This window comes from Physeter macrocephalus, chromosome 2, assembly GCF_002837175.3.
Source record: "Physeter macrocephalus isolate SW-GA chromosome 2, ASM283717v5, whole genome shotgun sequence".
In the NCBI taxonomy this organism is placed as follows: domain Eukaryota; kingdom Metazoa; phylum Chordata; class Mammalia; order Artiodactyla; family Physeteridae; genus Physeter; species Physeter macrocephalus.
Genome location: NC_041215.1, coordinates 48,388,245 through 48,407,522, shown reverse-complemented (window position 1 = coordinate 48,407,522; position 19,278 = coordinate 48,388,245). Strand labels below are relative to the sequence as shown.

Below are 19,278 nucleotides of genomic sequence, written 5' to 3'. Positions count from 1 at the left end.
AGCCGCTCCACGGCCTGTGGGATCTTCCTGGACCGGGGCACGAACCCGTGTCCCCTGCATCGGCAGGCGGACTCTCAACCACTGCGCCACCAGGGAAGCCCTGATTGATACTTTTGATACCACCCTGTTTTTTATTGAAGAAACTTCCATTGATTGGCTGCTCCAGGTGTCTGTTCACGAAGAGATGGATTAAGTCAAAGGGGCTGGCTCATTGCTGGGCCCTTTCTATGCCACTGGGTGGTGTGTAATCCTCACATGACTTACTTATTATTTATGCAGACTTTTTCCTAGTACTGCTTTTCTTTGGTTCTTGAGACAATTTATATATGTATAAAGGTTTATTTATATATAATATATATTTGGTTATAGAAAAATGTATGTTCATATAATTATACATATATAATAATATATAATAATATAATATTCAAATTTCCTTTTCTTATAAAGATACCAGATTGGATTAGGGCAACCCTAAATGCCCTATTTTTACTTAATTACCTGTTTAAAGACCCTATCTCCAAGTACAGTCATATTCTGAGGTACAAGGCATTAGGGCTTTAATGTATGAATTTGGGGGGGGATGATTCAGCCCATAAGAGGTTACATAAGTGAATGTCCCATTTTTTAGGAGATACGTGTAGAAGTGAAATATTATGTCTGTAATTTATTTCAAATGGTTTGGCAGGAAAAAAAAATAGTGTATGTCTGGATGTGTGTAATAAACACACACACACACACACACACACACATACACACACACACAGAGACACATACATTCTCTTTCTGTCTCTGTCTCTCTTCCCCTCTTTCCTCTATCTCTTTCTCCCTACTTTCTAGTTCATCCTTCCTTCTCTCTAAGGACAACATTTTAACAATTGGTGAATCTGCATAAAAGGTAATCTTTCACCTTAAAATCTGAGAATTTTCAAAATAAGAAGTTGGAGGGGGACAAGAAATATAAAACATAATTCTATTCCACAAGAATCTTATAATCTAGTTAAGAAATGGAAGGCATGTATAGATGAGTCTCAAACAAAATGGTAAATGATGAGATAATAGGCACAGGTTACACAAAGGAAAAAGAATATTTACTCTCCTTCTTTAGCTGATACCAGAGCAAATTACATACAAATCAAACTACAGCAACCAAATATGATAATGTGGTAGAAATTTGGCATTTCTCATTTCATTACTGACATTTTCCATTTAATAGATGTGATCAGTACATTAAAAACACTTTTATGTAAAGCTCCTTAATATTTTGCTTGTTCTGAAATTCATATGACATATTTAGACTCCACATAAGATAAAGGGAATGTCCATACAGGGTGAAACTTGATCTCTATGGACATATCTATTTTAAATTTTAGCTTCTAATAATAATAATTAATTTTTTTAATGTTAAGATTTTTTTTGAATGTCAGGCATTCTAGTAAGAACTTCTCATCTATTTACATGTTTAATCCTCAGAGCAGCCATATAAAAATATTTATTTCTCCTCCATCTTGCAGGTGAGTTATTGAAGCCATAGCAAGGTTAAGTAACTTGTTCACAACTAATAAACGATCTAATCAGAATTTTAACTAAGATAGTCTTTACTGTAAGCCCATAATCTTAATTACCATGCTATACTGCACCTCTTACGATAAGGGAAGAACCGTGTCTGTCTTATTCAGTACTGTACTATTTAATGGACAAAGTTTTGGGGTTTGTTTGTTTTTATTCCTTTTTCTTACTCTTCACTTCACCCCCATTTATTTTACCACAGTTTTAATAATAAATATGTTAAGTTTTATTTAACATGTTTATGCTTTTCCTGTATTTTAGTCAGGCTTGTTTAACTATAAGAACACAGACCCCTCAAACAGTGGTAACCAAAGATGTTATTATATGATTAAATACAGTATAGAAATTCTCGAGGACATTCAATACGAAAAGTTTAATAAGGACTGATGGAGACAAAAGCTGGAAATGGATTTCATTATGAGAACATTTTTTATCAGGATATTCTTCCTTCTTTTTCCCACTAACAATTGTAGACTCCCTGGGTCACAATCCCAAGAGAAATAAATTTGATTAATTTTGGTCATTAGGTTATGTATAAGACATGTATTGGTTACTCTTGGGCCAGATTCCAATTCTTGAAAGGTCACTTGTTATTAAGGGTGCTGGTTGGGGAGGATTAGTGTGAGGTCACATAAGTATGTCCATTTTGGCCCATCCCCTATAGCAAGAATTATGGGAGGAAGATCACAATGAATTATGACTGGTAGAGCCTATTAAAACTCAATTACTTTATAGGTTTTGTTCAGAGCTGCTTTCAACCTTTGTCTTAACTATCAGAAATACAATCATTTTGTGCTGTTTCTACAAGGAAGGCTCACCTGCCTACCCCAGTACTACCCCTACTCTACCACTATTGTCACATCTGATCATGGATTATGTTAAAGGCTTCACTGAGGTTTACTATAGCTTTCAAGAAGCACTGCAACTAGAACTAATCACAGAATTCCCCTTAAAATTCTCCATGATAAGAGTTATGTAGGTAGGATAATAGTTTCCATTTTATTTCTAATATTCCTCTTGATTATGCCCTGCCTGTTTTGGCCACTGCAGCACATTGGGTTGATGTCCTCAGAGAATCATCTGTTCTGAATGTAGTCTCAACAAACCATTTAGAATAAAGACAGTAAGATGAGATCACCTGTGTGGACCAATTGAATAAGTAATAAGAGCAGAGATCAGCCTCCTATCCAAATAATTTTGAATACTTGTCCCTAAATGCATTACCCTAAGTTTGCTCATTTGAACCTCATACAACATTTTCCTGCCAAGCTATAGTCTCTTGAGATTTTCCTACAGTTTGTGCATACTGGCTTGGCATTTCGCTACTCTTTCAGTAAAAGCTTAGAATAATTTGCTAACTTGGAGATTTTAGTGTGCTATTCCTCTCCAACTATTTATCACAAATGTAAAAGAAGAATTATCCTGGAATGGATGTGTAGAGATCTTTCTTTTTTATGTTTCATCCAGAGAAGTTTTCATTTATCTTTCTTCCTTTGTCATTACTAAATCAGATCTTTATTCAGACAAAAATGGTAAGTAGTTTTAAATATACAATTCCACAAAATTCCTATATTATATCCAGTGGTGGCCTTTTATTTGAAAAATGCATTTGTATTTTCTCAAAGAGCTCTCAACATATTCAATTTATAGCTAGTTTTTAGCAAAGCTGTGGAGATTATGAAACCTTGATGGTAGACAGAGGGCCCTTCTTTGACTTATACCATCATTACCTTGCACTGTGTTTGCACATTACTGGGGCTCAGCAAGCATTTATTCCATTGAAGTTGTACTGTGCCTCTTAGCAGCATCTCACTTTTTGTTCTGTAGCCTAAAATGTTCAATTAATATTTGGATTCATTAGCTTATTTAGCATGGAAGTGAGGCTCATCAACTATGTCTACCCCCTAACTACCACCCAAAATCAGAGTTTTTTTGGCAAGTACTTATTCCTCCAGCAAACTGACATGTATAACTTGAAAATCATATATATAAACTTACCACTATTTCCTATTATTATCCCCAAACCCTTAACTAAAAAGAAACAGCATCATGTGAAATCAGAAGTTTGGAACAGAGGAAGGAGGAAAACATGTTCGGGTTGAGTATCTTCTACATGCTAAACACTATATCTCATTTAATTCAGCAAAATGCATTCTTACTTGGGCATTATTTTTATAATTTTTCTTACAAAGAAGCTGGGACTTAGAAGTTAAGTAACTTCCTCAGAATCAATTAGTTACTTGGAATCAGAGTTGAAATTACTTGGCACTGGACAAATGTTTGGGTATTTTGGGGTGAAAATTCAGACTTCATGATATTGGTCAGATACTTAAAAAATTGGAAGTGATTTATATCTGACTTTAGGATTATACCATAAAGATTGTAGTCCTTGCTTTTTTTTTTAACATTTTTTTAATTGAAGTATAATTAATTCACAGTGTTTTGTTAGTTTCAGGTATACAGCAATGTGATTCAATTTTATATACATATATATATTTTTTCAGATTCTTTTCCATTATAAGGTTATTACAAGATATTGAATATAGTTCCCTATGCTATATAGTAGGTCCTTGTTGTTTATCTATAATATTTTATATACAGTAGTATGTATACATTAATCCTAAACTCCTAATTTATCTCTCTCCCTGCCCTCGCCATCCCCTTTGATGACCATAAGTTTGTTTTCTATGTCTGTAAGTCTATTTCGGTTTTGTAAGTAGTCCTTGCTTTTAAATTGCTTATAATCTAATACTGGATTTCAAATAATTTGTGTAGTATACCTCACGATAAGTGAGATTATCTTTCACAAGAAGTTTGACGATTTCTTCATGAAATGAATTTACCTGAACTCAGTGCTTTAACTTTAACCAATTAACTTTCACTTTCATGATTACACTCAGATAAGCATGTATGTACATACTGGTATAGGTTCTAATGGAAATGGAGAAATCTGTCTTAAAAAACTTCTCATAACTATTGATTAAAAGAGAGAGAGGAAGAGAGGAAGGCAAGATGGAAAAAAAAACAAACTCGGATTACTGGTTTTTAGAGCATCATTCTTTGCACAGTTATATAGTGTGCTCACATATAAAAAAGCTTGTGAGTCTGTTGTGCTCACTCTTAGTTAGCAATTTTGACGCACTTTACGTATGAGTGTTATCTTTTTTTTTTTTTTTTTTTTTGCGGTACGCTGTCCTCTCACTGTTGTGGCCTCGTGGCCTCTCCCATTGCGGAGCACAGGCTCCAGACGCGCAGGCTCAGCGGCCATGGCTCACGGGCCCAGCCGCTCCGCGGCATGTGAGATCTTCCCGGACCGGGGCACGAACCCGTGTCCCCTGCATCGGCAGGCGGACTCTCAACCACTGCGCCACCAGGGAAGCCCTATCATCTTTATTTACACATGGAGGAAAATTGATGCACATGCATCAATTAACCTTTCACAGTCTCTCAGCACATTAGAGCTCTACCTACAGTTCTTTCAATGGTCCAAATACTCCAGGAGAAACTTAAAAGTACAGTGTTGTTATTGCTGTCTTTTGTTTATCAGACAAAAATATTTTGTATACTGTAGACACAACTGATTACTTTTCCCAAAACTTTTACTTTCTAGTTGGAAAAGCAAGGTGGAAAGTCTAAATACTGTTTTTGGTATTTATAAATGATAGTTAAAATTCAATATAATTAGAACTATAAGAATTTTAGTTTTTTAAGCGTGTAATACTACAGGAAAACAGGAAAATATTAAGAGGAAGTTGAGCACAGCACATTTCCATAAATGAAGAGACCTGGAGTTTTAAACCAAACCTTGTAATTAATTATCTATATATGATACTGGACAGAACTTTTCATCTCTCAGGCCTTTATTATAATTTAATAATTCTACTATCCAAGGTGAAGAAAATATAATTTCATCAGGGTAGTACAGAGGTCAACATTAGCTCAGAGTTTATTTTCATTTGGTACAATTTACCACTGCCTTTTGAATTTGATTTTTTTTTTTCCTTTGGATAGCATCACTTGAAGTAAATCTTTGTTTACCATTCCTGATTTCTGGTTAGCAGACCCACTACCTAACATAGTAGTTTAAAAGTGGCCTTAACACATTCACTGTGAGAAGTTTAAGTTCATATATGAGCAAAGAGAGAATACTTCTTTCTTTATATTTGCTTCTTCTCTTCTCTTTTTTTCTGTCTCTATCTCTATGTCTGTCTCTGTCTCTGTCTCTATCTATCTCCCTCTCTCCTGACAGACTTTTTTCTGTTGCACTCATACATGCCTCAAACATAGTTAATCAATGCCCTGAATTTATCTGTCGATTCAAGCCAGAAGTCACTACGAGCTTCCTGTGTCATATTTTAAAAATCTATGTCAGAGAACCTGATTGACTCAGTGCAACCAATATATTGGATGCCCAATGGCTAGGTAACCACCACTGGTCTAAAATAGGGAAAGGAGTCAGGGGTGGGAGGTACTGCAGTATAAAGGAAGCTGGGCTGCAGGAGCTAAGTCTTATGGGGGAAGGACCTCTTCCTTGAAGAGAAAGAAAGAAAAAAAAAAAAAAAGATCATGAACTGAACAAATATTCCAAACTGAATTTCCTAACCATAGCATTCTTTGTTTTACAAATAATATCAACATATCAATGTCAGAGACTAGGTTCATGGTGGATAATACAATTTTTTTTAGAATATCCTGGTTACCAGCCAATTGGGCAATAGGCCATGAAGCCTTAACTTAGCCCCACTAGATCACTACCTTGTTTTCATTCAGCTGCACTCTTTTCATCTTTCTTTTATAAACATTTGGAAACACTTTTGCCTCACAATTTAATTTCTAAAGAGGTAAAATCCTATTATAGTGACTATGTAAAAATTGTTATTTGGTAATTTACCTTATGGAATACTATGTCCCAGGACTTACAATGGGGTTATTTCACAATAGACCCATCATAATTTGAAATTATTGTAAGTCACAAATGCATTTAATCAGCTGTATGTATACATATATCCCTTCCCTTGTGGACCTCCCTCCCACCCCCCGACCCCATCATCCCCGTCATCTAAGTCACCACAGAGCATGGAGCTGAGCTCCCTGCACTGTACAGCAGGTTCCCACTAGTTACCTGTTTTACACATGGTAGTGTATATATGTCCATCCCAATCTCCCAATTCATCCCATCCCCCCTTCCCCACCTGGTGTCTACACGTCTGTTCTCTACGTCTGCGTGTAAAGCAACTATACCCCAATGTTTAAAAATGCATTTAATATACCTAACCTACCAAGCATCATAGCTTAGCCTAGCCTACCTTTAACATTCTCAGAACACTTACATTAGCCTGCAGTTGGGCAAAATCATACAGCACAAAGCCTATTTTAAAATAAAGTCTTGAATATCTCATGTAATTTATTGACTACTGTACTGAAAATGAAATACAGAATGGTTGTATGGGTACAGAATGGCTGTAAGTGTATTGGTCGTTTCCCCTCGTGATCATGTGGTTGACTGGGAACTGTGACTGCTGCCACTGCCCAACATCATATGAGAGTAAGTACCACATAGTGCTAGCCCAGGAAGACATTAAAATTCAAAGTTTGAAGTACAGTAGCCCCCTCTTATCTGCAAAGGTTACAATTCCAAGACCCCTAGTGGATGCCTAAAACTGGGGTTAGTACTGAAGCCTATATATATTCTTTTACTATACTGATGGTTGGGTAGCATATACAGCATGGATGTGCTGACAAAGGGATAATTCATGTCCCGAGTGGGACAGAGCAAGGCAGTGTGAGATTTTATTACACTATTAAAATGGCACATCATTTAAAGCTTATGAATTATTTCTGAAGTTTTCCATTTAATATTTTTGGACCATAGTTGACCGTGGGTAACTGAAACCGTGGAAAGTGAAACCATGGATAAGGGGGGCTACTGTATGGTTTCTACTCGATGAGTATCACTTTCATACCATTGTATAGTCAAAAAATCTTAAGTTGAGCCATAATTAAGTCAGGGATTATCTGTATGTGTGTGTGTGTTTCATATATATGTATATATATATATGAAACAGGTCAAATGGAAGATGGAGATTACATATATTTCTAATGGCTCATTGCTTTTATTCATAATGGGATATGAACTTACTTTACTTGTGCTGTTCCCTGTGGCAAAGCAAAATAAAGTTCAGGAGCATTTATTGGAATTGCAGATATTGTAATCTTAAACTTCTGAATTTTCTGAGTATTGATAAAAATCATTGATTACTCAAATAAGTTTTCGTTTTATTTAAATCAAACAAAATTATTTTATAGTAGTCTATTTGTCTTTTAAATTGCTAACTTTCCTAAGTAATAATTTCACAATGCCTTTGTTGTCAGCAGAACATTTGACTTCTATTTCTCCTATAGTGGTGATAGGTATTTCAGTTATCATTTACCTTAACCATGAATATTTATCATATAAAAATTTTTCAGTTATATATGTTAGAAAACTCCATTTAAATCAGCTTAAGCAAAAAGGAGAAATTTAATGGCTCAGATTCCTGAATAAAACAAGCAGTGCTGACTTCGGCATGGCTGGATTTAAGGATCCAGAATATGTCCTCAGGACCTCTGTTTTCTCCTTTTGGTTTGCTGAACAAATCTGGTTCACTGCTATGCTAATTACCAGTTAGCTGAACTGTCAATTTCTATTTTAAATTCTTACTTAATTGAGAGGTATTCTCCTAAATAATTTTTAGGCACTGTATCAGTCAGAGTTCCACCAGAAAAAAAAAACTAGTAGGATTATTAAATATAGTTTTCTTGTAAGGAATTGGTTTATGCAGTTGTGGGAGCTAGCTAGTTAGATGAAAATGCTTAGGGCGGGCAGTCGGGAAGGCAGGCTGGAAGTTTTGAAGAAGAGCTGATGCTACAGTCCACATTTGGAATTTCTTCTTCAGGGAAACCTTGGTTCAGCTTTTAAACTTTTCAACGGATTAAATCAAGCCCATCCAGATTATCGAGGATCATCTTTACTTAAAGTCAGATGATTCTAGATGTTAATCACATATACAGAACACCTTCACAGTAACACCTATGTTGGTGTTTGACTGAAAAACTGGAGACTATAGCTTACTAAATAGACATGGAAAGATGAATATTATAGACCCTGATTTAGAAGAAAAATGTCATGAAGGATGAGCAGCAAACAATAACCTAAGACTTTTCTAGGAAAACTTCTAATACAAGATTTAAACAATCTGTTCTCTTTGAAAAACTAATTGGCCTCCAAGTTAGAAAATACTAAAATTGGGAAAAGATCACCGTGATTGAATAGCCTATTTTTAATTCTTTGACTATGACACTAACAAGAGTTTGTTAGAAGATACTGCTTCTGTCAATTAACAGTCTGCAGGGCTACCCAACCCAACCGTCTCTGAGTATTCATAAGTTTTAAAGCACATTTATCTTCAGTGATCTTGCTCCTTATTCCCTCTAGAAGTAGAGGTTAGATACCTTAGAATTCCCTGTTGTATTCCCAGAACCTTGAGCTCAGTAGGTGCTAAATTAATATTTCTAGGAAGAAATGATGAATAGGGAGGGGAAGGGAGAACTGGATAAAAAATATATTTCAATATTTTGCCGTTATTAATCATGTCATAGTGAATAACAGTACATGTCTTGTCTATTACTTGTGAAGATGCATCGTCAAGATGAATTTCTGGAAGAAATATTGCTGGATGAAAGAGATTTTAAATGCATATTTAATTTTGTTAGATACTCCCCAAATTCCCACCACAGTGATTGTAGAAATTGGAGATTTCAGCAAGCTCTCCAGATGATTATTGCACACAATAAAGTTTGAGGAGCACTGTTTTAGAACATGGATATTTACCTTTCTGAGTATTAACCCTTTGTCCAAAAAATACACCTATAGGAATACATATTTGCTGGCATACTTGTCAGTTTGTACAGCCTACAAAACTTGTTGTTGATGGAACCCCTAAAGGTCACCCTGGTCAAGAAACCCTGGTCTAACAGCATCTATCAATTATTTAAATACCTGTTTTGCCAACTGAGCAAGGACAGTTGTTTCCCTTCATCATCTTCCTTTGGTCTCTGCAGTCTTAGCCACGCTTAGCCTGCCCTTGATCCTGCCTTTCTACTTAAAACCAAATCAAGAGGGGTTCCCTGGTGGCGCAGTGGTTGAGAGTCCACCTGCCAATGCGGGGGACACGGGTTCATGCCCCGGTCCAGGAAGATCCCACATGCCTCAGAGCGGCTGGGCCCGTGAGCCATGGCCACTGAGCCTGCGCGTCCGGAGCCTGTGCTCTGCAACGAGAGAGGCCACAAGAGTGAGAGGCCCGCGTACCGCAAAAAACAAACAAACAAAAAAACAATCAAGAAATATGAATAATGTCACTTATGAAGAAGTTATTGCTTTATAGGAGGTTTGCCTTATTTTTCCAAGTATATCTGCTCTTTGCAGCTAGGGAAGTGAACATCAAAGAAATCTTTATTTTCTACAGTGTGGTTTTATCTATGTAACCATATGATTTTATCATCACTGCAATATTATTGTACATTTTATTCCAGCAGCAAACCGAGATGGGCATACAAGTATAAACAATAAATAATATATTAAAAAAACTATGCTGTAGTTAAAGTTTCATTTTCACCATGCTATTTTTTCTTCCATTTAGTAAGAATTTAAAATAGAAATTGACAGTTCAACTAACTAATAATTAGCATAGCAGTGAACCAGTTTTGTTCAGCAGTCCACAACTTCATGGATACTTACCTTAGCTGCCTCTGAGACAGCCATCTGTGTTATTTCAGCTCAGAAAAATGCCTTTATAAACCAGTAAGACTTCCTTAAGTGAAGAAATAAGGTTATACATGTCTGCATATTTCAAGGTGCAACTTTTTCACATCGAATATATTGCTGCAAATATTCTACTGTTCCACATGAATCAAGTATATTGAGCATGAACTTTTGAGTACTGACATCCTGCATCCTGACCCATGAAGGAGTCCTAAGATAGCATTGCCCTTGGTCATGAAAAGTAATATGCCCAAACTGTAAAATGCATTCTTCATATTAAATGGAATGACACCTTGAGATTTTACAGACAGGCAGAATTCCTGAGAAAAATCTGGAGGCTCAATATATTCCATAAATATAGTTCATGAAAGTTATTATAGTACTAGAATGCTGCTCTCTAATCATCCTATTTTCACCCAATTAACTATCAAGTCCTGTTGACACAGACCCCAAAATATATCTTGAATCTCTTTCCTCTTTGCCATTTACCCCTGTGCTAGTGGATACCTACCAAACTGGTATCTCCTTATCTAATCCATCCAACATTCTCAGTCCATCTTCCTCATGGGGAACATCATTACATTCTTAAAATTACTGTTGATTATATAAATATCTTACTTTAAGGAAAGAAACAAAACTTTTGCTACATTCTGGGAGTAGATGGTCTAACCCCCTTAGGAATACATCCAAATGCTGTTATAATCTGGTATCTATAGGTAGGTAGAATTTAATATTGAGGGGATGCCATTAAAAATGAAAATTGGCCAGACACAGGAATACTAAATCTTATCATGAACTAATATCACTACTCCCTACAAGTTCTCCAAAGGGAATTATGTGCAAAAGAGGTCAATGCATTCAAACTGAGGCAAAGCCATAATTTATTATTAGCTAATGATTTGGGCCCAGAGAATTACAGTGAGCTACACTGGATAATGTAGAAAACCAACGTATTTTCATATGCTAGAATGCTTATCCAAATTTTTTGCCCCTTTAACATAATTTTAAGTCTGAGTTATAGATTTTATTTTCCAATATGAGGAAGTCAGCCCAGAACTTATACAAATATATGTAGATATATAGATGGAGAGAGAAACTTAGTATGGGCAGAAACATAGTTAAGTTGTGAGCATACAATGCTGAATAAAGCAGATATGGCCTTTGCCTTCTTGGAGATTGTAGTCTACTTAGTAAACAGATCTTAACCTTATCATTGTGTGTGTATGTGTGTATCTATTTTATGCAATTAAATAAAGAAGGGTGTGATAAAAAATACAGAATGTCTATCAGGCAGACCTAATTGATATTGGAAAAGCAGGAAATGTCTTTCATAGAAATTGACATTTAACTTGAAAGCTAAAGCCAAGATCAGAATAGCATGGTAGAAATTACTTTCCAGACTTGGAGACAGAATATGTGAAGTGGAGAAAGGAAGAAAATTTGTGGATTGTTTAAGGCACTGAAAGATGATCAAGGTATTAAAATTTTATAGAAGGATACTGCTAGATGGCCAAGGTATTAGAAGCAGGGAAATATATTACTAGATGGAGCTGCAGAGATAGGCAGAGACTAGAACATGCAACCGTTGTGGGCAGTGTTAAGAATGTGAGGTTTTATTTCGACTGTTATCAACAGCTGTTGAAGGGTTTTATAATACATAATCCACCTTGAGGATGGATACAGCCTATTTGTGAGACCCTCAGAAAACAGGAGATGGTGCAAGATGAGAAGAAAGTAATGTTCTGGAATTAGTATTGGAGAAGGCACTGATTTTATATCTACTCCTGAGGTTCTTGTAAGAAGCCCACATTTTCAGTGACTGCTGGGAAAGGATGACCTCAAGAGATGCTAAGTTTCACTAAGTTTCAGTAAAGGCAAAAAGGTGGAATGAACATTCAAAGTATAGTCTTAGGGTATTGAGGAGTTTGTGATCATAGAGTAGGAGATTCAGAGGGCAGATCAGAAGGATTTGGGTAGGAAGAGGGGAGTTTGTATCAGTGGACAGAGGTTAGGCCGCCCTACACTTTGAGCAGAGACCTGTGTAAATAAGGGTGAGAATAATGAACAATTTTGTTTTAGATATAGATGGGTCTATAAGGTTTCAGTTACAGCCTGAGAATAATGGCTGCCTGCGAGTCGAAATGTTAGGCCAAGTATGTCATTATCTTTTAGGTGGTTAGATGCGGTAGTTGCAATTTAAGTGTAGCCATGGCTGGTAGGCATGAATGAGTGAACATAAACCAAGTGTCAGGCAATGTCAATCCAGGGAAAGAGGATTAGGTATTAATCCCACTGTGTCCCAAGCTATGTTAAACACTGATGAAATATCTATGTGATGAAGATAAAAAGAAATAATACAATAATATGCAAATCTTTCTGTTTCTCCACTTTTTTTTTATCACTTCCTTTTTACAATGGCAGGTTTATTACTTGCTGAGTTAACTCCTAGCTCTCAGAATATGGAAAATGAAAAACAAATGGAAAGAAAAGCCTAAGAGACAAATTTGTCTAAAAAGCTGGGGCTTCCCTGGTGGCACAGTGGTTGGGAGTCTGCCTGCCGATGCAGGGGACACGGGTTCGTGCCCCGGTCCGGGAAGATCCCACATGCCGCGGAGCGGCTGGGCCCGTGAGCCGTGGCCGCTGAGCCTGCGCGTCCGGAGCCTGTGCTCCGCAACAGGGGAGGCCGCAGCAGTGACAGGCCCACATACCGCAAAACAAAACAAAACAAAAATATAATAAAAAGATGAGTTAGAGGCAGTATTGGGGTAAGATGGGGATTGAGAGCGGCTGTATTTGAATTTTGTGAGAGAGTTTAGCCAGATTGAATTTAGGAAGGATAGTTGGATATCTATGTCTTGAATAATAAGTTTTTAAAAAATGAAGAAAGATGGTTTTAAAAAATTATTGTCCATTATTAATATCCTTCTTCTCTGTGTTTTCACGGGAGACGAAAGAAAAAAGTTTCAGATGCTTTCTATTTATATATTTATTTTATATTTATATATTTATGCCAAGTTGGGGTTATATGAGGATTACATGTGAACATTATAAAATGATTGCTTTATATAGAGTTAGCCTTTCAATATATATTTCCTAAGGCAGTATGATTTTTTATTGTTCAAAATCTTCAGTGCAAGAGTTATCTGAATCTTCAAATAGAACTTTAAACAATGTAGTGTTTTACTCCTGGCATGTAAGCTTCCAAGTACAGAAACCCACTGAAGCCAGCTCAGATGTATACGGATCTCCCAAGAGGATGTGGAGACTCCCATGGGTTTACATAACAAAGGACCCAGGACTCCTGGGTCCTAGAGAACTCCTTGCCTGAGCACCACATGGCTCCTGCCATCCCATCTCTATCTCATGACTCCCCTACTTCTTTACACAGGCTCTGGTATTCCTCCTCTCTCAGCGCCCCCAACCCCTCCCCACCCATGTTAGCACAGCTGCCCAGTAGGTGAGCTCCACACTGTTTGGTTTTGATTAATGAGAGAAAGGGTCTTAGTTATTCACCTCAGCCTATGATTTGGTTTCAGTTCCATCACACGTCCCCCCTTGGCCTCAGTATCAGTAACCAGGGGAGGGATAATACTGGCACACAGGGCTGTCCCTCTCAGGAACACTAACTGAGTGGGGCAGGTTTAGGTAAATAAGAATGTTGACTGACATATCTAATACAGTAACACTTCTGGCGGGATTATTAGTGGGAATGTTTCCAGAATATGGAGTAGCCAGCTGAGAGAAAGAGTCTGTATGTCAAGTTTAATTTCTGTGTGTTTATGTATGAACTGAAAACCAAGTTCAAGAGAGATTTTTCAAACAATGAAAGCAAAAACCCCAATCAAGGAAAACTCAATAAATAACTGTCTTGAACAGTCTTGGCTAGACAGAGAAAATAGTTTGTTTATCTTCCACATCCCTTAAGCAGCAGGAGCTGATAGAAATTGAATTTAAACTACTAACTCCGGAGACTCATTACCCTTTAATATTCACAATTACATTTTAGAATTATGATGCTAAATATTTAATATTTCTACTTTAGTTCTGAGTATACTTTAATTACTCTGTATAATGTAGAAAATCACTTTCTTGCTCAATTTTTGTATATACAATGGAAGAAAAAATAAAGTTGTATTACTATTGATGTTATTTGGATTACACAGTTGTTTTTAAAACAAGACTGAAAAATGAAGTTTCTAATGTAATCCTTGCTAAGAAAGATACATATCATTTTCCTGAAATGTAAAGATATGAAATTCTCTAATTTAACACGATTAATAAACATGGAGGGTTTGCTAGGCCCTAATCAGAACAATGATTTTTTTTTAATCTAGCAATATGTGGCCCTCTAGTTTTATGTCTCACTCCCCTCTCATTTATTTCTTAACCAAAATCTTGTTGTGTAACTTCATTTTTCAGCAGTTAAAAATGAATGATAGATAATTTCATTGTGAGGACTCTGAAAATTTCTAAATTCCATCTTTAAGCTATAATCAAAGTGTTAGGGGTAAGAATGATGACACAAAACCAGGGTTGACTATGCAGTTAAAGGATGTGGATAGGACTCTGATCTGTTTAAATTCCCCTTTGTCCTTTTGGACAAAGTACAAAAGTAGGGAAGAATCATTTCAAACAGATATCACTGGGACAAGTAAGTCTTACTTTTATCAGCTAAAGAAAAAAAGTACATGTTTTAAGACATCAGTATGTGTAACAACTGCTTTGCTTTAAAGCATAGGGACAATTAGGGCCGTAACTCTGTAAGCACAGTGCTCTGTCACTGTCGGTGAGTGCTCCCTTTGTGACTTTTGATTTATGTCAGGCAAGTTTACCAACAATACTCAAAGTTTCTTACTATCCCCAATTGTATAAAAAAACTTATATATCTGTAGTAAAATAGGACTAGTCATGTAATCAACAAAGATGTCAGATAAAATCAGTTTCCCATATTAGTTGAGATAAGGAAGACAAAATGACAAACTCCTATTTACTACAGCTGCCAAATTATAATGAATGAACTGGGTGAATAATTAAAAGTTTGAAAGAAATGTTCCTGTCCTTTATGAACTAATAGTTAAACATATCTTAGAGACAGTAGTTGGGATGTTGTTTTATTTTAATTTTTTTGCTAGTGGGAATTGAATAGAATGACATTTAAAAAATAAGTGAAGAACAAGAGAATAGCAATCTCAATTCAATTTCTTCTTTATTCTGGAGAATAAAAAATAATTGATATCGCAGGAAAGAACAGGGAAAGAAGAAATGTCAGTATTGCAAATCTGAGGGAGTGGAGCATAGGACAGATTTAGGAATGGTCTCCACCAATCACCATGAGTTGGACGCACGGATTGCTACACTGGGGTCTCGGCTGTACTAGAAGCAGCAAAAGATACTTGGTTTCTGGTGGGAGGAGTTGCTGAAAGTGTGACTGAGAACCCCGGAAATTAAGAGAGTTAAATGTTCAGAAATACTGAATAATATGGAATATATGAGATTTCAAACCACCATCTTTGCTTCTTTTTAGGGAATTTGTGGAATAGAGCATAGGCTTACCTGTTGATTTCTAAGCCCAGAGGCAGAAACGATAAAGTACAAAACTATTACATTTCAGTTCAAAAAGCATAACATAATCGAATTATGAGAAAAATCAGTCAAACTCAAGTTAAGGATATTCTTCAGCACAACTCACATTTACACATTAGAAATGGTAACATCATGAACGAAGGAAGGCTGAGGAACTATTCAAAATTAAAGGAGTCTAGAGAGAAAAGACAGTTAAGTGCAATATACGAGGCTGGATTGGATTCTAAATTAGAGAAAAAAAGGAATTTTTAATATATAAAACATTATTGGTCAACAGGCAAAATCTGAATAAAAGCTATGCATTGTATCAGTGTTAAACGTATTAAGTTTGATAGATGTACTGTGGTTATGCAGGAGAATGTCCTGGTATTCAGGAGATGCAGGCTGAAGTTTTAGATGAAGAGAATCGTCATGTCTGCAATTTACTATCAAATGGTTTAGAGAGTACTAGAAATAGCCAGAGGAAAAAAGGTGAACAAATGGTGAATCTAGGTGAAGGGTATAGACATTCATTCTATAATTCTTACAACTTTTCTGTAGGTTTGAAATTATATCAAAATAGTGAGTTAAAAACAAAAGGCGTGACAAACATTTGTGTTACGGCTCTGACAGTGGCTATCCAAGTGGACTTTGAGCCAATTTCATGTGTAAAATAGAAAAAATCTGACCCTTCTATCTCATAGGTAATTATTAAGATCAGTGAGACAATGGGGTTCACAGAGCACTATTTCCTTTTTCTAAAATTTGGACAAATATTTTATAAGAAAGAAAAGAGTGAGTTTTTTCAACCCAGCTACATTTATATCACAAATGAAATTTAGTTAGGTTTTAGATAATTAAAACTAGCTTTTGTTTATAATTATAATAGTCATACCTCAATTAAAGAATGCCCTGAGAATAAAGCTTTTCTCTGTAATAATAGTAGATAATTTTAAACTAAAATTAAACAGTACTAAAACAAGCAAAGAAACATCTACAGTCATAGTCATGTGACATAATCATAGTCACAGTCATAATCATGTGACTCTGGGTATTTATTGCTTGCAGATTTATGGTCTTAGTGTTATTATCCTGGAGAATACTTCCATTTCTTGCACTTCAATTACAAGTGAACAGAGCTCAACATAGTCAGTATTCTGAAATCTGGGGAAGTTAAATTTGATGTAAAGACCACCTTTTACATCACCACTCAGCCCTAGTTATTCTGCTATGTGCTGGAAGTACAATGACCAATTCTTTACTGTTTCTTCTAGCTCAATGCCATTTCACATACCCAAAGTCCTCCTGTTCTTTTGATTTTACACTTCCATTAAAGTAGCAAAATTTTGGTGACTCATGTATTTATACTTTTTTTCATATTTTGGCTTAAGTTTATTCAGATGGGGAGATTACCTCAACCAGTTTTATTATGACCTGGAATAAATATGAGAATCACTTGAAACATTCCTGCAATATTGGTCAGTATCACTGAAAATCTTCTTGCACAAATTATTTACATTTTCCTGACCTCCTTCATTATCATCTGGTTCACTCTTCCTCCATAACTAAACTTTTCAAAGAGCAGTACCAAAAATTACTAGTGTTTTAACAAATACAAAATTCAATGACATCTCTATCTGTATTCTTTTTTAAAAAAATTTTGGGAAGTGATTGACCCAGCCAGCCAGTCCAATTCTCTATCATGGAACTTTTCTCCCTTAGGCCTCAATAAGAGTCTGTGTTATCTCTTTGACCAAAACCTCGGATCTTATTTGGTCATCTTTCTTCAACAACACGCCTCCAGGTTTCTTGGCTTGGCACTCTTCTCTTTTTTTCTTTTAGGATCACGTGTAATTAAGTCATCTCAATGTGCCTTGAGAGAAGTTCTCATCTCCAGCCTCATGTTTCCTCTTCAGCACCATGTAGATCGTGCAACCACCTGCTTCATATGACTGACTATACATAGTCTGTACATAACATGCTATACACAGTGGGCCAGAGCCTCTAACTTTCTATCCCAAAGCCAAGCTACCTGCACACCAGCATCTATTCAGTTCTGTGAAATGGACCAGTCAGAAAAGGAAACTATGAAAGGACAGGCATTTTGGTATGAGGTGAGGAAGAGTGTTTCTTATAATAGGAATAGTGGGCGGTGTTCTACGGTAAGGAAGAGGAAAACTAGGTAATGGTAACAGTAACTCGAGATAATTATGAACAAACTGATTAACAAGTGAAGAAGGAGAAGATGAAAGATGGAAGCAGGAAGAGATAGTGATAGCGATGAGAGAATGAGCTAGTGCAGGAGTAGAGGTCAGAGCATTTAGCATGACAAACATAGTACCATATGCCCTTTTATTTGTTCTTCACTGGAATAGAAAGCTCTTCACCTGAATGACATGTCATTTGAAAATAATTTTTAACTTATTGTGATAAATTGATCTTTCAAGAATATTTGGGGAAATATATACTTATAATAAAAATCTGGCTCACATTATCACAAACCAGTACGCATTAATGTTAAAAAAATTAGTCAAAACCTCCCACTGCAGAAAGAGCTAAAGTTTAAATACTCTTTAGCTTAAAAGATACCCCATACTGTTAGATGATGCAACAATGTTGAGAAAAGTCACTAAAAACTAATTCACCAAGTTTGTAAAATCAAATATTCTATACTCTAGGTAATCTTAATATTGCTCAGTCACTGGAAATCAGATTATTCTTGAGATTGTATTTAAGTCAAGGCAAGATGGTCTTCCATTTACAAATGTAATTTACTCTCATGAGTAGGTAATCTTGTTAAAATATTGTCAGGTTAATTGAAATTGATTTGTGTTTACTAAACATTGTGAATACTAATCAAATATTAGGCACTGAAGCATTGGAGGTATTTAAACCTTTGACAGACGCTGTTTGTGCTTCATAGAAGGATTTCTTGTCTCAGAAGTCAACATTGCTTTTCAGCCTTTTCTTCAAAAATTATATAAATAGAAAATGAAAAGAAATGGCCTGCATTTGCTTTATGAAATTTTATAAACTGGGAATATTTGGGAGGATTTGGGATTGGTTTGGGGGGAATTATTTATATTTTATTTCCACTGTTACAAATAGCACATTCGCTTTTCCATCTGCTTAATTCCATTCCAGGTTTGCTATTCTCTACCACTCATAGCTTCACTGAGCTCCACATAATAGCTTTTATAGGAGACAGGCATTACCAGGCAATTTGAAAAGCAGGTTGAAGATAAAGCCTGATAGCTCACATGCCCTGGCCTTGTGACTTGGCTCATTTCTGAAGCTTATTCCAAATGGGCCGTACACATCTCCTGCGGTATATGTGTATTGGCTCTATG

At 36.0% G+C, this 19,278-nt stretch overlaps 1 protein-coding gene across 1 annotated transcript in view; it reads left to right on the top strand.

Annotated features, from left to right (window-relative positions):
* LRP1B (LDL receptor related protein 1B) overlaps window positions 1–19,278 on the top strand; it is a 1,933,320-nt gene that overhangs the window by 1,052,591 nt on the left and 861,451 nt on the right. The window lies entirely within an intron of this gene.